General features: G+C 41.9%; 1 protein-coding gene across 2 annotated transcripts in view; it reads right to left on the reverse strand.

Moving 5' to 3' along the window:
* Positions 1–18,935, reverse strand: part of FRMD4B (FERM domain containing 4B) — a 314,088-nt gene that overhangs the window by 140,764 nt on the left and 154,389 nt on the right. The gene's annotated exons all lie outside the window — the stretch shown is intronic.

Below are 18,935 nucleotides of genomic sequence, written 5' to 3' on the forward strand. Positions count from 1 at the left end.
AGAAGGAATATTGAACTCAACTGTGTCCCCACACCCATTTCATGCCACTAGCTTTTACACTCGGAAAGAAACTCAGAATTCCATGAGACGACCTCAGTACTATCCATCAATAGCAGAAATGCCAGCCACAAACAAAAAATCCTGGCAGGATGACTGTGGTCTCCAAAATGGATCTATTTCATCATTTGCATTGAACAGAAGCATTACTATTGAAATTACTCAATGGGTAGGGAATAATCGCAGTATGTTATACTCCAAGGTGGGGCGGAAAGAAAAATATACAGAATCCAGGAAAAATAATAAATCTGTGTGTTATTTTTAGAATGGTTAAGTAATAGCTTGTGACATGGCACCATGCTCCCATCTAAAAAAAAAAAACAAAGAAAAAGAAACTTCTGAAATTTTGTGCAAGTGTGTGGTATGGTTAAGGATATGAATTCTAGAGTCAAACCTGGGGTTTTACAGCTGCTTGGCCTTGGGAAAGTTACTTGGCTTCTCTGAGAATCCATTCCTCTTTAGTAAGGTGGAAATAAAAATCCCCATCTTATTAGGGGTGTTGGAGGAATCGAATGAGATGATGCACGCAGAACACAAAGAATGAGCTTGGTAGATAGGCACATAGCACATGTATTTAATGAGGAAGTCTTCCCCCTTCCCTCTACCAAAAAAAGATCTTAGCCCGGAGCACTGAGCAAGTGGCTTTACCTTGAAGTCCTTTCAAAGACTCTGATTACTTTGAACCACAATATACAGTCTGGGAAGACACAATAGCCTAAAAAAACCTCGATCAATGCCAAGTTTGGATGCTTATTCGGGTCACTCGAAAAATCAGTGGAAAGGGTGGCAAAGAATTCAGTGCAGACTTAGTAATTATCTGTGGGCATGTGACCTCACAATTGGAGGGGCTGGTTGTTAGGAATAAAGGAGTTACTTATACATCACTTTAAAAGGCCATGCAGGGACAACTGGGTGGCTCAGTTGGTTTAGTATCCAACTCTTGATTTTGGCTCAGGTCATGATCTCAGGATCATGAGATGAGCCCCTCGTGGAGCTCTGCATTCTGTGGGGAGTCTGCTGGAGATTCTCTCTCTCTCCCTCTCCCTCTGCCCCTCCCCCCACTCATGTGCTCTCTCAAATAAATAAATAAATAAATAAATAAATAAATAAAAGGTCATGCAGCAGGTGGTTATGCTGGAAGACCATGCATATGCACCTGGGGGATGGATGGGAGAAGGAAAAAATGTCATGCAATCATTTTCCCGATGAAATATTAAATACGGAGATTCAAAGAAGTGCTGTCGCTCAAATGTCTTAGGCAGGAGTGAAGATGTGGTTGGGATAGCTAAGAGGATGACGACTCAAAGATGGGCTTCTGTCTCAGGGCCAATGCACAGATGCAGGGGAAGGGGCTGAACAAAACCACTGCGTAAAGAGGGAGACCGCCAGGCAACAATCACTCAAATTCTCAATCTATAGAACAAATGATCTGAAATACTAGAGGGAGATATTCCATTACGTAATCTGCCTTCCTAAATTTATATATATTCAAGTTGGCCCCAAACATGTGTTTTGAATCTTCTTACTGGGAAAATAGTGAATTACTTTATATTTTGGGGAACCTTCTATTTGTGTATATATAGCAGCAAAAACTCCATAAATGGCAACTTTTCTCACTGGGTTGGAAATTCTCCTGAGAGAATTAATGGGACATTGCCAACCGTATGGGAAGAAGTTTCTCATGTTGAAGGACAATCAGAGTTTTGATAACCAGTTTCAGAGTTGAGGCAACAGGATGGGCTAAAACCAGGAGGCCAGGCCAACTTGAAGGTCCAGGTGAAGGTCGGCATTCCAAATACAGTGGTAGGGCAAGGCCAGGTTATGGCCATGAGAGCACACGGGAGGGTTAAAATGAGGAGACTGTCAGAGTGTCTGTTGGTTTTGCCTCCTCAGAGTCTGATACACCTCTTCCTAATCACAGATCCCTGCTTTTCTATGAAGGTACCATCCACATGATTAGGGTGAGATTAACCACATGCCAGCCCTCCCCTCACCCCCCGCCAGCCTCCATCATGCGATGAACATATGATTCAGGAATAATGAAAAAAAAAAAAAAACCCTCTACCCCTTACTCCTCAGAGAAGTGTGTTTGTGTTTGTTCTGCAATTATAAGGCTGCTGCAATGAGTCTGGGGCTACCAGGGTACCTCATGCTGAGCAGAAGAGTGGGAGAGAGACAGACTTCGAAGACCGTCTGAATCACTATAACTCCCACTTGTGCTCAACCTAGTTTTAATTTTCTTTTTTAAAGAATTCACTGACCTCTACCTCTGAAACCAATAACACATTATATGTTAACTAATTGAATTTAAATAAAAAAAGAATTCATTAGAAAACAAAACACATCCACTTGTGGGAGAAGGGACAGCAATAATCAGACACCATTAGCCAGATGACCAATAATGCTCCACAATGGAGTTGCTTATCAACCTAGCACTGGGGAGCTTGGGGGGCTCCGGTGCAAATCACAGGGCGGTCTCGGTGCCAGGGATTCTGTGTTAGGGAAGGGGATAATTCCTGCTGTATTCAGGTATCAGATGAAGTTCTGTGAACCAGTTAGGAACTGGTCCTAGAAAACTGGAATTCTAAGGCCCAAACAGGAAGAGCAGCAAAGCTCACCCTACATCCAACTTGAAACAACCATTCTTCCAAATGGCTCCTGCCAGGCAGCCTGACACCAGGCAGGGATGAACCTGGGTCTAGGAATGCGGACTTGAGGGAGCCCTGGTATGGAGTCCCAGTGGAAAGGAAATTATACTCTGGCATACGTCCCAATGAAATAAAAACATATGTGAAATTATGCCTACCAAAAGCAAACTGCGACACCATCACATGACCAACTAACCAACTGGTGAGCCTGGACAAGCATACTGGTTACTCTGTGGGGATTTCCACCACTGCTGGCAGCAGAACCAGGGAAATATGTCCACCAATTTAGGGAAAACTATATGGTAGCGTAGTCTCGATTTTTAAAGGTATATAGAGTCTAAGCAATCTTTGTGAAGAGCTTTGCATTTATCCCCAGACGATCACAGAACACTTTATATACCTAATGAATGCCAGACACACCATAACATCCCATCATAGGCAACGTACTGGTTTTCTAAAACTCGGATGGGTGAGCCTCCCTCTGAACCATTTGTCATAAACTGAGAGGAGGACCCTGACGGCCAGCTCATCTCCTAAATTCTGTGAGATCTGCACTAAAGAAGGGTGCGTTTCCTTCATTACACCTCACCCTGCTCTCCTTCTTCCTCTAGAACCAATTCAGTTCAGTTCAGATATTGACTGAGCACCGTGTACGTGCAGGGCGCCGTGAGGGAAGTCAGGGTGAAGATGCTCGGGTCCAGACTCTCAAGGGATTTACGGCCTAGATTGGTGTTTCTCAAGGAGAGCAGAGCACTATCTTATTTTCCACCTTACAGCCAACCCTGTGGTTGATAAATGATGCATCCCTTTCAGATACATGCTGGTTTCTGTTCTTAATCTCTTATCAATTTGTATGTCGGAGCTCTTTGGATACCTGGTTTTTCTTAGATTTGCATTCACTCAATAACTATTTTTTTGGGTGTCTCTTAGGTGCTAGGCCTAATAATAATGAACGTACGACTAGTGTATTCCTCCAGGATCCCATGCTCAGAAGTGGCCCACGCTTGAGGTCATGCTCTGTTGTCTTGTAATTCTTAATATTTTCTGAACAGGGGCCCCCACAATTTCTTTTTTGCACTGGGCCCTACAAATCATAGCCTGGTTCTGGAGCTGATTCTTTGGGTACTGGGCAAGGTGGTGGGGATGCAGGAGTGAAAAGGAGAGACATCCATGGGGCACAAGAAATTTTAAAAAAGTACATAAATGAATAAATAAAGGTAATTTCAGATGAGGGACAGACTCATGAAGAAAGCAGGAGGACGTGATAAAGAAAAATGGAGGGCCCTTGGTGGTGAGGGTGAGCTTCTGGGGAGGCCTGGAGCCACGTGGTTGGCTCCTTCTCTGCCTTGTTCAAGGCTATGTAACACACGGCACACGGCAAGCTCTCACTTAATCCAGTGAATGAATAGAACTTCTGTTTTTAAAAGGAAGAGCACCGAATACAGAAAACGACTTCAAAATTTATTAGAAGCTGGGACGGCATCGCTGACCGATAAGGAACACTTGAAGTTTATTTAAGGTCTCCTTCAGGATCACATGTTGTAGCAGTTGGAGGGGGGGACACCATGTCCAGGAAAAACAACCCTGATGGAAAAGTCCATTACTCATGTTCCCCTCCAGGAAGAAAAAGAGGGAAGCTTCTTGTTCTAGCCAGATTCTCTTGCTTTCTTAACCATAAATGGAAAAACAGAGGTGGAAAAGAGGTAGGGAGAAAGGTAAGTAATGTGAGGGTTTCCCTTTCTGTCTGCTTCACGGGGTGGGGCACAGTGACTTCTGACTGGGTGTCATCATAAGGCACGTGCAGTTTTGTAGGTGATGGATATAAATATTGCAAAATCTGATCTCATCCCTGTGTTCGGAAAAGGGAAACAAAAAAGGCCTCTGAGGTTCAGAAGTTATCCAAAAGACTCCAACATCTGTTGAAAAGTGCATGTATTCACTTTTGTCTAATGTTCTCATTTTAAAGACTACGTTCAATAAAATAATAGCCAAGAGCCCACATTTACTGAGTGCTAACTGGTACTCAGTACTCGGTCCCGAGCCTGACACAGATTATCTTCTTTCATCCGGACAACAACACTCTGAAGTGGGTACTAGTTCATTTTCATCTTACAAATGAGAAACTGAGCCCTAGGGAGTGTCACCAGGAGTCACCCCCGCCACCCCGGCCCCTGCCAGCTGGGTGTAGAGGAGGATTCAAACCCGGGGCTTACATTATTAAATATTGCCTTTCTGCTTGGCTGCTGCAGACCATGAGAAATGCATGCAGGGGTTAGGGTTAGTGTTCAAGCGTGCTGCTAGGTTTCCTTCCTGTATTTCTGCACCATCTGGTTTTTGTTTTGTTTTCCCCTTTTCCTCTCCCTTTGCATTTCTTTAAAAACAAAACAAAACAAAACTTTTCATGATGGAAAATTTCAAGCACTTACAGAAAGTGACAGACCGGTTCAATGAACCAACATGTATCCCTCACTCAGTTTCAGCAGGTATGAGCACACGGCTAATCTCGTTTCATTAATATTCTCACCCACTTTCTGTCCTTTTACTTTGAAGCAAATCTAAGCATTCAAATAATTCATCTGTAAATATTTCAGTATAAAAGATAAGGAATCTTTTTAAAAATATAACCCCAATTACATATCTATCTATCTATCTATCTATCTATCTATCTATCTATCTATCTATCTATCTATCTATCATCTATCTATCTTCCTTAATATCATCAGATTTCCAGTGCTCAAATTTCCAATTGTCTCGTTAATGTTGTTTTTTTCAAGTTTGAATATTGACGCGGAAAAGGTCCACACTTTGCATATTTGTCAATTTTTCTCTTGTGTGTCTATTAATCTATAGGTTTCTCCTTCCACCCACCTTGCTCATTTTCTCTCTTCTTTCTCATTGCCATTTATTTATTGAGGACACTGGACTGCTTATCCTGTACATTCCACTATCTGAGTTTTGCTAATTACATCTCATGGTGTCATTAAACATGGTTCTCTGTCCACTGTATTTCCCACAAGTTGGTTGAATCTGAAGGCTCGATCAGAGTCCAGGTTGGATCTTCTTTGACAAGACTGTCTCACAGGTTACCACTGTGTTCTTTCATTAGGAGGGCCTTCTCTTTTGTGATGTTAGTTCAATAGCCAGATCATTTAATGGATTAAAGGTTGCAATATGGTGACTTTCTATCACCCTTTACTTATTAGCGAGAATATTTCTGTAATGAGACATTTCCCCTCATCTACTAACAGGTTACCCAGTGATATAATTCATAATAGGAGACACGGAGCAAATGCCTGATTCTTTATTTACCAGTTTTCAAAATAATGACTTGGCACTTCCGATGGTGGCCAAAATATTTTTTTAAGTATTTATAAACACATGCATTTAAATACATTATATGTGTTTTCTTTTCTTTTCTTTTTAATTTTTATTTATTTGAGAGAAATAGAGCGTGACTGGGGGGTGGGACAAAGGAGGAGGGAGAGAATCTCAAGCCAACTTCCTTCTTCCGACCTGGAGATCATGACCTGAGCCACAATCAAGAGTTGGGCACTCAACCGACTGAGCCATCCAGGTGCTCGTATATGTGTTTTTATTTATTTATTTATTTATTTATTTATTTATTTATTTATTTATAAAGATTTTATTTATTTATTTGACAGAGAGAAAGACAGCCACCGAGAGAGGGAACACAGGCAGGGGGAGTGGGAGAGGAAGAAGCAGGCTTCCCAGCGGAGGAGCCTGATGTGGGGCTTGATCCCAGAACGCTGGGATCACGCCCTGAGCCGAAGGCAGACACTTAACGACTGAGCCACCCAGGCACCCCTCCTACACGTGTTTTAAACCATTAAAGGTATTGTCTTTACTGATGCTTGAACTGTTGCATCTTGGCCAACAAGGAGCTTGAATCAGCTCCCGAGTCCTTTGGACATGACCCTAGAAGTCTTTGATATCTTCCTGCTACCTGGGATAAAAGGTATTCTCTTGTGTATTCACTAACCAAGACCTATGCAGCATCTGCTATTGCTTTTTGTTTCATTTTTAAAACCTGTGTTATGATTTACATATAGTAAATATATGTATTTTCAGTATTAACAATTTGACCAATTTTGACAAATGTATACACCTGTTTCCACACCCCCACCAAGATGTAGAATATTTCCAGAAAATTACCTCTCCCAATTGTTCCCCATAAGCCACCATTGTTCAGATTTAGCTCTTCCTGTTTTAGAAAAATCATAGGAATTGAACTGTACAGTATATAGTCTTGTATGTCTGGCTTCTTTTGCTGAGCAAAATGTTCTTGAGGTTCATTCATTGTGTTGCATATATTTGCAGTTCGTTCATGTTTTATTGCTGAGTAGTAGTCTACTTCATGAATATGCCACAATTTATTTAGCTATTCTCTGATGAATGAGACCTGAGCTAATTTCTAGTTTGGGGTTATTATAAACAAATATTCTATGAACACCCTTACAAGGTGTGTGTGTGTGTGTGTGTGTGTATGTATGTACATGTTTTCATATCTTTTCACTGATACATACAAATGGAGATAACAGATTATAGGGTGGACACATGTTTATTTTTTAAGAAACTGCCAATCTATTTTCTAAAAGGTCATACTATTTTATACTCCCACCAGTAATGTATGGGAGGTCTTTGCTAACACTTGGTATTATAGATCTTCTTAATTTAGCCACTCCAGTAACAGTGTAGTGGTAGAAGTATCTGTATTGAGTACAGGTTTGGATGATAATTGCAAATAATAATAGCAAACACTTACATAGTACTTAATACATGCTGGATCCTGTTCCCATACTTTATAAGTATATACCCAACAATACATTTGAGGTAGGGACTATTATCATCACCGTCTTTATTTTACAGATGAGAAAACAGAAGCAGAGAGAGGTTAAGGAACTTACATGAAGTCACACAGCTAGAAAGGAGCAGTTGGAGGACCTGCACTTAAACACTTTGGCTCCAGGGTTCAGGCTTCTGACTTGTACGCTCTTGTGCGTCTTGCAATTATTGATTAGCATCCCTTCCCTTTCTCTAATGTTTTGCTGCAATGCTAGCAAATATATCCAGTCAAGACTGCTATCATATTAACAAAGAAATTTTGTACTTTTTAAAGCAAACACTTTTTAAAAAAGAATTTTCTTTTACTTCTATCCATCTTACTCTGAACTTAAACATTTTCTTTTCACCAATATATCTCTAGGTCCTTTCCCATTCTTTCCTCAAAAGTGTCTTATTTTGAGCACTTTTTTGGTTGGACAACAACTCTTCTGTAAGTCCTGACCCTCAAGTCCCGAGCAGATATTACATCAAAAAGCTTTTTGCAGGGGCGCCTGGCTGGCACAGCAGTTAAGCGTCTGCCTTCGGCTCAGGGCGTGATCCCGGCGTTGTGGGATCGAGCCCCACATCAGGCTCCTCTGCTATGAGCCTGCTTCTTCCTCTCCCACTCCCCCTGCTTGTGTTCCCTCTCTCGCTGGCTGTCTCTATCTCTGTCAAATAAATAAATTAAAAAAAAAAAAAAAAGCTTTTTGCAGTAAGTAACAAACAAAAAGTAAAAATAACTTTCATAATATGGACCCATGGGTGGCTCAGTCGGTTGAGCGTCAGATTCTCGGTTTTGGCTCAGGTCATGATCTCAGGGTCATGAGATCCAGCCCCACTTTGAGCTCCAAGATCGGTGGGGAGTCTGCTTGAGATTCTCTCTCTCCCTCTCTCTGTGCCCCTCCCCCCACTCATACTCTCAATCTCTCTGTCTCAAATAAATAAATATTTAAAAAATGACATGGATCCATTATCTCAGTATCTAAAGATAGGTTTGTTCCAAGGTTGGTGAGGTCTACATGTTAGTAATGCCATCAAAGTCCCAGGTTCCTTCTGTTCTTCCACTCCACATGTTCTGCTGAAGCTAACATTCCCTCCTGGTTGCAGTATCACTGTCACTCTTCCAGACATCACATGTCTACTTCAAAAGAAGGACCATCTCTTTCTTCTATGTCTCTTTTTAAGAGTAAAGACATCTTTTCAGGAAATGCATCAGCAAACTGCCCCCCACCACCCACTGGCCAGAGCTCGGCCATATGTTTATGCTAAACCAATCAGTGGCAAGAGGAAAAGGTCATCACGGCGCCCTCGGACCACAGCTTCACAACCAACCTGTAAATATAGTAGGGAAGGGCTATCCTAACCTATTGGTCCTCTCAGCCATCATGGCAGCCTGAGACCCTTCATTGGTGACCTAAGCCTTGAGCAGCCTCATAAACATTGACCCTGGGTGCCACACCAACATTATCATCTTCTATGTACTCTAGGACATGAGAAAAAGTTGGGAACCACTGGCTGACGAACCAGTCAGGATATTCCCAAATTACATGGAGGGTGATATTGATTCCTGACCAAATCAGGCCTCTCAGCATAGAAGAAGGAAAAAAGTGCCTCTTGAAGCAGGCTTAGATAATGAATAGGAAACAAGAGAACCCATCGGGGCAAACACAACCAGGATCATGTCATGCACTCATCGTGTCTGTGTCACATCCCACTGCTGCCTGGATGGTTCTGACTTTCAAATGTTCTCTTTCCAGCTTACCACTCCTGTCTCCACTCCTTCCCTCCTCCAGTTCACCACACCACTCTCCACTCTGAGTGCAAGGGCGTACAGGTATCTGGGAGCCAGGTTGAGGCCTTGGGCCTGTCCCTTAGTTGAACTGGAGTGTAGAGAGAGGAAGATCTAGCCTCCTTGGCTGCCGTGGTAGGAAATCTGCACCAGGACCTGCTTTTTTGCCATTTGTCCGGTGGACGCCTCCAGAAGGGAGATGGGGTGCTAGCAGAAGGCCAAGCTGAGAGCTGTGCAGCTAAAACATGACAAAAGCCCCTCTGAAGGGCTTCCTGTGGCAATTCCAATTTACCTCTGAGTTAGACCGGCCCTGGTGGAACTCCATACACAAACAACCCTGCAGGTCAATCTGTCCTCACCCTCAGGGTTCTCTCTCTCGAAAAACCACGACATTAATGAGACCAGCAGTTTCCATCATCTACGTAATCAGTTCTGGTGGCTCCCAAAATGGGACAAAAGACAGTTCCACGGTGGCTTGTGGCTATGAAATCTCTTTGAGACAACTCAACTCTGGCAAAATTATATTTAAGTTAATAAACATGGATTTAGAGGACCAAATAAGCTTCAAAGCCTCAGGCATCTAAGATGAGAAAGAGAATATAGATGGTGCATCATTCTGTTCTGCTGCCCCAAGTTTATTCCCTGTTACAAAATAAATAAATAAAAGCCTTGGCGAGCCCTTTCCAGCTTCTCTAAATGAAGTATAGAACATCTGCAGAAGAGATAAAACAAAATTGCTGAAATCCACTCAATAGTGAACAGGGAAACCATAGTATGACACAAACAGTAGAGCAAACATAAAAAGAAAGAAGTAGTCCCTGCTATTTCTAAATCTTCAGATTATAGGGCATGACAGAGAGGCTGAACGACAATTTATCTTTATGATACTTGGATTTAACCGGCAATGTTCTACATAAACTTATTTTAACTCTACAGGAAAATTCCATACCACTCTGAGATGACAAACATTTTCTAAGACACAAAAATTTGCTCTCAAGTCTGGCTCTGAAAACATGCAAACCACTCGATACTGTATTAAAACGCAGAATGTGTTTCTCCCAATGTTCTCAGGCAAGAACAATCCCAGTGTTCTGAGCATTATGGCCCTTAAGAAAGTTATGAAAGTTGGACAGCTCCACTAATAAATGAAATAAAATGAAAAAAAAAGTATAAGAGATCAATTTTTGGCTAGGAGAATGGCATAAATCAAAAGTTGTTGGCTAGGGTATGGAAAAGATGGGCTCTTGTTCATTCAACAGGAGCATAAATTGGTACAACCTTTTTGGAAATCCAAATTTCGTCCACACGTTATTTATCTTACAGAAATTCTCCCACAAATGTTTTGCATACAAAGACATTCACTGTAGCACTTTCTTAGTGAAAATTGGAAATGACCTAAATGCCCATTAATAGGGGATTGATGAAAGTAATTATGATACAGTCATACCTTTGAAGGTACGACAGTTATAAAAAATAATGAGAGATCAGTATCTAAATACGCTAAATAAATAATACATTTCAAGATAAGATGTATATGATGATCTCACCTTTATAAAAATTTATATTAATGTAATATGTATGCCACTATACATTTAACAAATATTTCGTGAATATATACCATGGATAAAGTACCTTCACTTTTAAGCCATGCATTTCGGGGCACCTGGCTGGCTCAGTCAACTGGTTGAGTGTCCAACTCTTGGTTTCGGCTCAGGTCATGATCTCAGGGTCTTGATCTCAGTGTCCTGAGATCGGGCCCCACGTTGGGGTCCACGCTCAGTGCAAAGTCTGCCTGAAATTCTTTCCCTTCCCTATCCCTCCTGCTCTGCTCCTCCCCCTGCTCGCACTCTCTCTCTCAAATAAATAAATAGAGTCTTAAAAAAAAATAAACCACCCATTTCTATAACAATTATACTTATGGACTTTTGTTATTTTAATGATAAAAAAGACTCTATGGTACTCATTTAAATGAGTACAAATATTACATTTTATTTAATAGTAATCAAATCAATAATGATTAGTAATCATTATTAAATGGACATACAAGACAAACACTTGGGAGGGTACACTACATGCTGGGTACAGTGACACAGGGTTCACGGGGACACAACCCTGTTCCCCGGAAATGCTTTTCACAATAGCCTGGATCAATTGTTTTAAGTAGGAAATTTTACAAAAGTACAAAAATTATATAAATCCTTGCTATAAAATATTTAAATTCAAAATTATGAAAGTTAAAGAAGTGGAAAGCTCTCCGTTTATCCACTTACATTGCCCAGGGGTAAACATTATTGATCGTTTGATGTATGCCTTTCCAGCCTTGTTCTCCCATGTAAAGGAATATATACACACATTTCTTGTGTAGTATCTGTGTTTTACTCGAAATTATCTCACTGACAATTTAGGGAAGCTGTGATCTATAACTCTACTTCATTCTTCCTCCTGATCTCATGGAATATCATGGTACAAAGGTATTACCATTTTATCATGCATTCTCCTATTCATGTCCCCCAGTGGTTTGCTATTTCAAGTAATGGTGCAATGAAAATCTTGCACATATACCATTATGTGAGAAGATTCTTAAGATGACTTCCTAAAGTGGAAATGTTGGGTCAAAGAGGGCACACCTCTCACATTTTGATTGGAGACCACTAAATTTTCCTCCAAAAAGGTTGTAGCAATATACCAGATCAATTATAATTTAATTTTCCTGCTTCAAAATATCCATCTCCTCTCTTATGGTTATTTTAGGTTAAGTTCACCGAGACAGAAAGGAAAAGAGCATCCCATTTCTAGCACGCTTGTCCTTGTCTTTCCTGCCTATCTTAGTGGTCAGGGCCTTTTTCTTAAACTATAATTTATTGAGTTCTTGTCACATCCCAGGTGCAGGGCTGAGCAGTCCCACGGCATTCTCCCATTTAAACCTGCCAACAACACTATGAGATATTATGTCCCTATTTCATAGATGACAAGCCTGAGGTTCAAAGGAGTTAGGCCTCGTGCCCTGGGCCACACTGCCATTCAGGGATAAGGCACAGGATCAGGGCTCACATCCGTCTGACTCCAACATCCTCAGCTCCCGAAGGATATGTGTATATCACTCAAAGGAAATAGATAAAGCCTTTCATCTCATTACAAGCTCTATTAAAACAGACAGATGTCATTAAATAGCCATAAATAATGAATGAAGCTGCTTTGGCTGCATTGTTGTTGGCCATTTCGTTTGTGCTTTTCTTCATACCTTCCTCAAGCCTGCAACTCCCCACCTGGTCTTGCACAGGGTGGGTGGTTGCTGGGGAAGGAGACTGGGCAAGCACCACACTGGGGGTGACTTGCTCTACTGCTCGCTACTGAAATGCTCAGTCCACCCAATGTGGCAGCCATGGCATGGCCCCATTTCACAGGCAGGGGAGCCGAGCCGGGAGGTGACAGCCCATAACCAGCTCTCCGGTTCTCTAGTTTCTTCTCTTTAAACCAATGGAAACAAATGAAGTTGTTCACTAGTTTTCATTTGCTGAACTTCATCAAAATGGATAGCAACTTCCCATGCTTTAAACTTAAAATTGATAGCAACTTCCTAAAAAATACCATCTTTGATGGAACTTGATACTGAGTAATTATTTCAGGGTCATAACACAGCTTTAAAACTGATGTTGAGGGGCGCCTGGGTGGCTCAGTCGGTTGGGCGTCTGCCTTCAGCTCAGGTCATGATCCTGGAGTCCTGGGATCAAGCCTGGCATTGGGCTCCGTGTTCAGTGGGGAGTCTGCTTCTCCTTCTCCCTCTGCCCCTCCCCCAGCTTGTGCTCTCTCTAGCTCTCTCAAATAAATAAATAAATAAATAAATAAAATCTTTAAAAAAAAGTGATGTTGAAGATTGGGGAAAAAAAGTAAAAGTTATATTTGATGAATATGTCGGTTCATGGTTCTCCTTTCTGGAAAAACTTCAGATACAGTCATATATTTATACATATATATATATGCGTATGTATTTATACATTTATTTGTATATTTGTACTCACATACCTACATATACATTTATATGTATTATAAATTATTCATATCCTTAAACATGACCTAGTTAGCTCTGAGAAAACATACAGAAAGAAAAAAGTCAGGAGAAAAAAAAGGACGGAAAGACCATAATTAAATTAGATTTGCTCAAAGCACACAATATACAGAATAAAGGTGTGGCAAAGTTTTGCTGTATTTGTCACCTAATGTAGCATAGGAGCCTGAAAAAAATTAAACTGATCTAGTCTGGTTGTGAATAAAGGCCACTGTTCAGACTCTGGCACTAACATCTCAAAAAAGAATTTTTTTTTGAAACTCGGAGTTGGCTTCTGAAATTTATTGAAGGAAAAGCACATTCACTAAAAAAATATCATTTCCAAAAGGTATTTGAGAGCAAAATCTTATGAGCTTGGCTAGAACTATATTTGGCATTGAGACCTAGAAATATTAATATACGAAAACCTTCAGGAAGAAAGAAACCCATAAATTTAAATATGAGTGGAAAGTTAAGATTCTTTATATCCTGACCAAATTGTTTCAAACGTAAACAATAATTTCATTTAAAAACTGGTATTAGACTATTTATTAAAAGTAAGCGTGCTTTGTCTTCAGGAATTACTTGGGGGAATTCCTAGTATTACTTTTTGTGCTGGGGATTATGATTCTGTCATTATTTGAGATTGATAATTAGACACAATAACCAGCTCTTGTAACTCAAAGGGTCAAATTCTCTTTATATTGTCTGTGCTTGCAGAATTTTAAAAAGCCTGGACACAGCCAAAGACCTAGGGGAAGCAAGCTTTTAATTAAACACTAATGAAGACCAGAAAAAAAAAATTTTTTTTCTTTTCTCCCAAGAATCCAGGCAAATCCAAAAGGTTCTCGTATCCTTAACTCCAATGGATGGGAATGACAGGAGACAGAGTCAAGGTGCTAAGCAATGTCCACAGAACACCAAAAAAAAAAAAAAAAAAAAAAAAGCAAAATGTCTCAAGTGTCTGTCAGCATTTGTCAGGCAAAACAGGGCACTTTCCAGAACCTAACCACAGGGCCGGGCACAGGAAATGGTGATCGCTTGACAGTCGGAGCTGACAAGAACTGTAGAATCTGCCAAATTCCCCACCCTGGGCTGGGCACCGACGGGGACGCGCAGCTGGCTGTCCACCAAATCCAGGGTCCTCGGGTGAGCCCATTTTCACGGGCCCTGCAGGAAATAATCTACTCTCAAATCCAAAACACTGCTTCTTGAATGGGAACACAGACACATCAGAGAACTCATCAGAGAACCCAAACAAATTTAATCCTCAATCAGCAACACTTATGTTGGCTTGGGGCTATTTTCAATCATGAGAAACAATAAACATACACATACAAACACATTTCAACCTGCATGGCTTTTCCCCCTGTATGAAGTTTCCAGAACTTTATAGACCACGACCTTTCCCTTTGGACAGAGGTCCTCTCATGCCACATTTTCCTCCTCCAAATTCTTAGCATCTCCTTACACCGCATGCTGCCGCTGCTCCTATCCAGGTCCCCAGCATCAGAAAGAGTGTCCTGGGGCACCTGGGTGGCTCAGTCGGTTAAGCGTCTGCCTTTGGCTCAGGTCATGATCCCAGGGTCCTAGGATCGAGTCCCGCATCTGCTCCCTGCTCCGCGGGGAGCCTGCTTCTGCCTTTCCCCCTGCTTGTGCTCTCTCTGTGTCAAATAAATAAATAAAAATCTTTAAAAAAATGAAAAAGAAAGAAAGAGCGTCCTAATTGTCTTATCCCTCCCCAGCCATACCCAGTAGAACGGCTAGAGTGACCTTCTTAAAATGTAAAGCAGATTGCTTTGTTCATTTAGTCAACAAGTATTTCCGAAGGATCTATTAGGTTCCAGGCACTGAGGCTACTACAGCGAACAAAGCCAAGTCCCTGCACGTCTTCAGCTAACATTCTGGTCCAGCTGACACACAAGAGCATCCGAACAAAGGTCTAATGTCAGGTGGCAAAGCAGGACGAGAGAAGGGTCAGGGGTGGCCTGGGAGGTGGGTGATGACATCTAAAGAAAAACCTGCAGGTAGCGAGGGGGTAAGCACGTACATGGACGCGAGGTGACCGGGTTCCAGGCAAATGACACCCGAAGGGCAAAGGCTCTGAGGCCAGAACGCACCGGACAGCGGGGAGGCCAGTGTGGCCGGAGAAGAGTTAGCAGACCAGTGTGAGGAGTTTCCACCAGACGCTGAGCGTGTTTGCTGGCAGCTGGGGGTGAAGAGAACACAGAGAAAGGGGTGCCGGTCGTGCGGGGCCATGGGGGTCTGGTGAGGCTGGCTTTTTCTGAGCTGGGACGTCACTGGAGGGATTCAAATTTGAGAATGGCATGAGCTGAATGACTTCTGGAGGCTGGATTGAGAAAGTACACCATTTAGTCTCCACCAGGTCACTGATTCCTGCTATGGCTACAGGGTTTGGTAGAGGGAGAGATGGAGCCTGGGCAAGTCCTAGGGCGTCAGGCAGGCACAAGGAGCAAAGGATGGGGCTGAACAGTTTGTAAACTAAGCCCCTTGCACGAGGTGGCGGAGGGCATGGCGTTTGTCCTTAGACAGAACTGAGCTCCCATCTTTGCTCTTGCACAAGTCACCCAGCAGCTCTACACACTTCCCACATTTGCCAAGTGGGTTCAAAAACACCTGCTACCTGTCACTGTTAGGAGAATTACACGAAACGGAGACCACGAAGCACGTAGCACTATGTCTGACACATAGAAGATGTTCACTACGTAGAAATATCTATAGCTCACCCTTTTTAAAGGCTTACCATGAGCCAGCCACCCTAGTGAAATCTTCATTTATCTGTGTTGTCCCCTCAACAACCCTGGGAGGTAGGTCCTGTTATCATCTTCATCTCATGCACAAGAAGATGAGGCACAGAGAGGTCACGTAATTTGCCCATGTCACACAGCTATGAAATGATCATGCCTGGAGTTATATCCTGGTTAGTCTTGGCACTCCCAACTTCTAGCATGATTACTTGAGGCTTAGGATCAAGTCTGTGCAAGGGGTCCAAATTTTCCCAACCAAAAAGCTACTATTTCTCAATCCATGTTATTTTTTAACCTTCATACCATGTAAATGTAAGTATTATTTATTTTCTCTCTTGCGTGGGTAAAAAACAGGCCCAGAGCAATTAAGCAGCTTGGCTCAAGGTCACACAGCTGGTAAGTCATGAAGCCTTGATTTTAAACCAGGTCCAGCTGACTACAGCTCATTCTATTTCCCTATTTTATCAAGGCCCTTTTCTCTCTCAGATAATAAGCATCTAATCACATTTTAATGAGACAAACTCATTTCTGTAAAAATATTTGCTGGCTACATTACCCAAGGGTAGCATGATGCTTGTAATAACTGGGTCTCCTTAGCAGTTGTGAATCTCAGGGTCATATCGGAGGAGAGCTTACAGCTGTCAGTGGGGTCCCGTAGCCTTTGTGCATGAGAGTCTAGGGCTCAGGGTTGAGAAGAAGGAAGTTTAATAGCTTCAGTTGCAGAGAAAGAAAGAAAACAACTAAACAGTTGTGAGCATCTTTGCTCTCATGCCAGAATCAGAAGATGTCAGAGTCTCGGGATAAAAAGCTGTGCCATGCAACCATGGGGGCATAGCGTCTCTCTGCAGTGCTCAGGGGCCCCTGTCCTGCTTGCTCCCCTAGCCTTGTAGTTCTTAGTCTGGGGTGGAGAGGAGGAAGGCGGATTGAAGTCTTCTGCAGACTGTAGGGGTTTCAATGGTTACTCATATACATAAGACATTGGGCACACCGCGCATGTAAAGATAACGATTGCCCAGGTACTCATCCATCCACCCATCCAACCATCCATTTGCACATCTATCTAACACTACTTACTGAAAATATCAATACAATGAATTTCGACAACGGTCCCGGGAGAGAAACACTTCAAGTGAGATACTATAATTAGCTATATTTTACAGTAGAAAAAAAAATTCAGTCTCAGAGAACTCGCACGGCTAACAAAAGGTGAATTAGGATTGGAATTCAGGCAGCCTGAGTGTATAGACTGCACTTTTAAGTGCTGTGTTTCCACCCAATGTTTGCTGAGTGAATAAATAAGTGAATAAATTGATAATATTCTATCTTTAGGTGTTGTTTATCTTTTCAGAAATAAAGCAGCAAGTCAGTGGCAGGAGGCTGAGTGCTGGAGCCAGCTAGAGCACTGTGCAAATTCCGACACCGTGACTTATTAGTTAATAAGTATATAAAACCAACAAAGTGGGGTTCATGATATCATCTTGTAGCGCTGTTACAAGGACAAAGATAAGGCATGGCATCCCCTAAAGCTAAAGGTCTTCTGTGTGTACCCTGGAGAAGTTCCCGCTCATAAGCACAAGGAGACAAACCCAAACATTTTCACTGTAGTATTTTAAGACACTGAAAACTGGGAAACGACCTGCGTGTCCACCAACAAAAGACTGGTTATATTCATGCAATGGAATACACGGATTGGAATGAACTTAGAGACCAATCCCCAAAGCTTGTTGAGAGAATAGTAAGGTAGCAGAATGATACATCCTTATATAAATTTGACAGACACAGAAGTAATATAGACGGTTTATATATATTAACACATACAAACATATGTGGTGAAATTATAAAAACATGCCCAGGAATGAGAAACACAAACTTCGTGGTAGGATTCTAGGGAGACAGGAGAAGTACAAGGGTGGTTTCAATTGATTCTATACAATTATATTTCTTTTTCCCCCCAATTTTATTATATTTCAAAAAAAGCATCTAAACAAACATGGCAAAATATTAAGATGTCTTTTTTTTTTAAGATTTTATTTATTTATTTGACAGAGAGAGAGTGAGAGAGGGAACACAAGCTGGAGGAATGGGAGCGGGAGAAGCAGGCTTCCTGCTGAGCAGGGAGCCCGATGCAGGGCTCGATCCCAGGACCCTGGGATCATGACCTGAGCTGAAGGCAGACGCTTAATGACTGAGCCCACCCAGGCACCCCAATATTAAGATGTCTTAACACTGAGAGGCAGTAGGTGCGTGGACTTTTACTCATATTATCTTTTATATTTTTCTTTTTCTTTCTTTCTTTTTTTTTTTTTTAAGATTTTATTTATTTATTCGACAGAGATAGAGACAGCCAGCGAGAGAGGGAACACAAGCAGGGGGAGTGGGAGAGGAAGAAGCAGACTCATAGCGGAGGAGCCTGATGTGGGGCTCGATCCCATAACGCCGGGATCACGCCCTGAGCCGAAGGCAGACGCTTAACCGTTGTGCCACCCAGGTGCCCCTCCTTTTATATTTTTCTATATTGAAAATATCCCGTAAGGGTTTTTCTGTTTTGTTTTAAGATAACACCTGCAAAGTGCGAAGCACGGGGCCTGGTATATACAGCAGCTACTAGATAACTAGTAGGTATTAGCCACGTCAAGGCAGTGAGACTATATGAAAGCGCCAGTTAAAGAAAAAACAGTTATTTAAGCAACAAGCTTTGCCCAAACACAAAACTCAAGAGACTAAAAATGATTAGGACATTAGGGGGAAATGGCACGATGTAATTTATCATAGGTATCACCTTCTTT

The sequence above is a fragment of the Ursus arctos genome, unplaced genomic scaffold (assembly GCF_023065955.2).
Source record: "Ursus arctos isolate Adak ecotype North America unplaced genomic scaffold, UrsArc2.0 scaffold_14, whole genome shotgun sequence".
Taxonomy (NCBI): Eukaryota; Metazoa; Chordata; class Mammalia; order Carnivora; family Ursidae; genus Ursus; species Ursus arctos.